Here is a 4706-nt window from a genome sequence, read left to right on the forward strand (position 1 = left end):
TTGAGGGCCTTAGAGTCGATTTTCAGCTTTTTTTCACACCACAATTAATTTGAGATTGGGCTGATTTGTTGGGTTTGTACATTGCGGATATAGCTGTGATTGTTCCAGGCAGGGACTTTATGGGATATTTCTTGTGTCCCCAGAATCATCGATACCATGCTCTGAACACAGTAGGCTCTCAAGAATACTGTCTTGGCCATTATTGTTGATGATGATGGTGGGAGGAGGGTCCCAATTTTGTCTGCCTCAATGATGACCTAGCGCTTAGTATGGTGCACTGCACATTGTAAGCACTCAGTAAATGCCATTGAACGATCAACTGATTGATGGATGATCCATTGCACATGTCCTCCCTCTGGCCTGGATCTCCCTCCCCCTTCATGCCAACTTGTACTTCCCAAGCGCTTAGTACAGTGCTCTGCACACAGTAAGCGCTCATTAAATACGATTCAATGAATGAATGAATATCCAATAGACCACCAATTTCCCCAGCTTCAAAGCCATCCTAAAATCACATCTCCCCAAGAGCCCTTGCCTAACAAAGCCCTCATTTCCCCATGCAATTCTTTCTCCCTTCTGTGTCGTCTATGCACTTAGTTCTGTGCCCTTTAAGCACTTTGATACTCCACCCCGTCTCAGCTTCACAGCACTTATGTTCTTAGCCTTATACTCTGCTGATTCTCCTATCTGTAATTTATTTCAATGTGTGTCTCCCCACTAGAAACCCCTCTCAGGGTCTCAACTGGAGAGTTTCTAGTACTCTACCAGTCACGACTACAGGAGGGAGAGTCAAGCAGAGGCATACCCATTCCATTCCTAGCTTGGGAAGTGGCTAGTTAGTGGAAGGCAATCTGCTACAAGTCAAAACTCACTTGTGCTGGGCAGCAGAGACATGGGAGAGAGTCGAGGGCAGAGAGTTGTTTACTGAGTGGAAGGAGGCAATGGTAAACCACTTCTGTATTTTTACCAAGAAAACTCTCTGGATACACTACCAGAACGATTGCAGATGGAAGTGGGGCATTTGGGGAAAGATGTATCCATGGTGTTGCTATGGGTCAGACGTTACTCGACAGCATAGGACAAAAAACAACCCCACTAGAACCTAAACTCTTAGCGGGAAGGAGTAATGTCTACCAAATCTATTGTGTTTCACTCTCCCAAGTGCTTAGTATGGTGCTCTGCACACAGTGAGCACTCAATAAATACCACTGACTGATTGAATGATTGATTCATTCATTCATGGATCTAAGCCAAGTAATATGCGTATGAGGCACCCTATAGCTGAGGGTGAGAAGTTAGGTAGGCCTAACACTTCAGTGGAGACCTTGCCCCAAAGAGAGCTGAACGTAAGGAGCAAACCGTTTTCCTCCTCCTCTCCTGCCTCTGATTTTCTCACCCCAGTGGGGTGAGCCCACTACTAATTCCCTAATACCAACTGCCTGTGCCTGCAATGTAGAGGAGGAGATATCCCCTTTACACCCCTACTATGCCATCTGGAATTCCCTAAATTCCTGTTTCATCCTGGGAAGGAATCTGGCAGCCCATCTTTTTAATCAATCAATGGTATTTATTAAGTGCTTACCTTGTACAGAAACACTACCAAATCCTTGGGAGAGTACAGTAGATTGGGTAGATATAATCCCTTCCCATAAAGAATTTACAAACTAGAGCTTTGACTTTGGTGACAGTGGGAATGAACTGTGAAAAACCTGGAACTCTGCTTCTCTAGTCATAACACCCTTGCACTCTTGTCATATTTGTCATTTCTCTTTGTCTTATATCTTTGTGTTTTCATCTTTCCTTGTGTGTCTAAAGGAAACTCCTTCTCCACCTTTACTCTTCTATGGGAAATCCTTTGGGGGGTGAAGCTCATCTACGTACTCTTTTTCCCAGTGATTTGCACACAGTATTCACTTAATTAATACTAACCCTCTTAATATCTGCAGTCCAGCTAGACCCTTTCCCCCCTCAACCCTGTCAATTCACCATTAATCCAAACCACACTTTATCTATTTTTTCCCCTTCTTATTTGACCGACTCACTACTGACCTTGTGAAGGGACACTAATGAAAGTGAATAGATCCAGACCCTACTGTGATAGCTGTGACCAGGTCTACCCAGCCCCTGCTTTGGAACTCTCATTTCTTTTACAAATCCAGCTGGCTCTTTCCCTGTCCAGAGTAGGTAGAGCCCCATTTCAGACCTCTTTTGGCTCACCTCATCTAGGCCAGGATTGTACCCAGGCAGACAGACTCCACAGCTGTTGAGGAAACTGCCATGGTCACGGCTTCTTCCCAGATCTTCTTATAGCTGTCTCCAGTTTCTGCAAGTATTTGCCTTCCTGAGGCTTTATACAATATCTCAGAGGTTGTAGTTCTTAGTGGTAATGATAATCACAGTAGTGTTATTATGTGCCAAGTAGAAAAGCAGCGTGGATTAGTGGAAAGAGCCCAGGCTTGGGAGTCAGAGGTCATGGGTTCTAATCCCAACTCAGCTGTTTGTCAGCTGTTTGACCCTGGGCAAGTCACTTAACTTCTCTGTGTCTCAGTTACCTCATCTGTAAAATGGGGATGAAGACTGTGAGCCCTACGTGGGACAACCTGATTAGCTGGTATCTACCCCAGCACTTAGAACAGTGCTTGGGACATAGTAAGTGCTTAACAAATACCAACATTATTATTGTTATTACTGGAGTTGATACATGATAATTAGGTTGAACACCATTAGCCCCATGTCTTTAGAGGACCTACGGGTATTTCATCGCAATTTAACAGATGCAGAAACTGAGGCCAGATAAGTTAAGTCACTTGCTTAAGGTCACACAGCAGGGAAATGGCGGAGTGGGGACTAGAACTCAGGCTCCTGACACCTGAGCCTGTGCTCATTCTACTAGGCCACGCTGGTCCTCTCCCTTGATCCAAAGTCACTGTGAGTGATCACAGTAGCAGTGGCAGTAACAAGAAATACTCATGGTTATAATAGTGTTTTAAGTGTATTTCCTAAATGAAAAATTAGTAATTGCACATATTTTAATTACACTGAATTTAAAAAGAAACACTTGGATATTTTTATTTCATTCATTTATTAGTATGCATTGAGCATCTTCTGCATGCATAGCACATCTGGTGTTTGGAGCATACAATGAGAGTAAATTATATAGTCCTCACCCTTAAGGAACTTATAAAAATGAATACAAACAGATCACATTATTGAATTTACTAAGAATTTTTTCAGCAGAAATTGAATCCTATCTCTGCAGAATGGACATATTCATCTTTGAATTGCATTCATTTCTGTGGCCTTTTTAATTATTCCAAATATATTTGTTATTTTTGTAAGACCCTGAAAACACCTTTAGGTAAACTTAGTGGTAATGGAAATGCTATTCCCATATCTTTGGTTGTAGGATGCACTTGAAAAAGAAAGATATAACCAAGGGAGAGAAAATACAGAAACTGTTATTTCCTCTTTTCCTGAGGGCAGTTCATTAAAACACTGAAGTGGCCTTTGCACTTGGATTTACACTGTATATTCACCCCTTCTTCAGCCCCAGGCACTTATGTACATATTGCAATTTACTTATGTTAATGTCTGTCTCCCCATCTAAACTATAAACTCATAGTGGGCAAGGAATGTGTCCATCAACTCTGTTTTATTGTACTCACCAAATAATAATGATGGTACTTGCTAAGCACTTATTATGTTCCAGGCACTGTACTAAGCACTAGGGTGGATACGAGCAAATCAAGTTGGACACAGTCCCCGTCCCATGTGGGGCTCACAGTCTCAATCCTCATTTTACAGATGAGATAACTGAGGACAAATACAAATTGTCAATTCTATAGTGTGAAAGTTGGACAGTGAAAAAACAGGATAGAAAGAGCACCAATTATTTTGAAATGCCGTGTTAGAGAAGGCTTTTGCGAATACCATGAACTGGCCAAAAATCAAACAAATGGGTTCTGGAGCAAATTAAATCAACTTGGTCTTTAGAAGGCAGAATGACTTGAGTTGGATTAGCATATTTTGAACACAACATCTGGAGGACAAATACTCTGGAGAAGGCACTAATGCTAGGAAAAGTCCAAGGAAAATGTGGAAGAGGCAGATCTGCAGCTAGACGGATAGAAACCATAATGCTAATGGACGAGCCATTGGCAAGGTTGCAGATTATGGCAGAAGATAGGACATTGTGGAGAAAATATGTCCATTTAGTCGTATGAATTGGAAACAACTCAACGGAATTTGATATATATATATTATATATATATATATATATATATATATATTACAGAGAGAGAGAGAGAGAGAGAGAGAGAGAAGCAGCATGGCTGAGTGGAAAGAGCATGGGCTTGGGAATGCTTTCTAATCCCGGCTCTGCCACTTGTCTGCTGTGTGACCTTGGGCAAGCCACTTAACTTCTCTGTGTCTGTTACCTCATCTGTAAAATGGGGATTAAGACTGTAAGCCCCATGTGGGACAACCTGATTACCTTGTATCTACCCCAATGCTTAGAACAGTGCTTGCCACATTCATTCATTCAATCATATTTATTGAGCACTTACTGTGTGCAGAGCACTGTACTAAGTGCTTGGGAAGTACAAGATGGCAACATTTGGAGATGGTCCCTACCCAACAACGGGCTCACAGTCTAGAAGGGGGAGGCAGACAACAGAACAAGACATGTGGACAGGTGTTAAGTCATC

General features: G+C 42.2%; 1 non-coding gene across 1 annotated transcript; it reads left to right on the forward strand.

Moving 5' to 3' along the window:
* Nucleotides 1-724: 724 nt before the first annotated feature.
* LOC119920251 lies at nt 725-862 on the forward strand. The gene has a single exon (XR_005448010.1). It is a non-coding gene; the product is annotated as a small nucleolar RNA SNORA7 (small nucleolar RNA).
* The last annotated feature ends 3844 nt before the right edge of the window (nt 863-4706 follow it).

Source organism: Tachyglossus aculeatus, chromosome X1, assembly GCF_015852505.1.
Source record: "Tachyglossus aculeatus isolate mTacAcu1 chromosome X1, mTacAcu1.pri, whole genome shotgun sequence".
In the NCBI taxonomy this organism is placed as follows: Eukaryota; Metazoa; Chordata; class Mammalia; order Monotremata; family Tachyglossidae; genus Tachyglossus; species Tachyglossus aculeatus.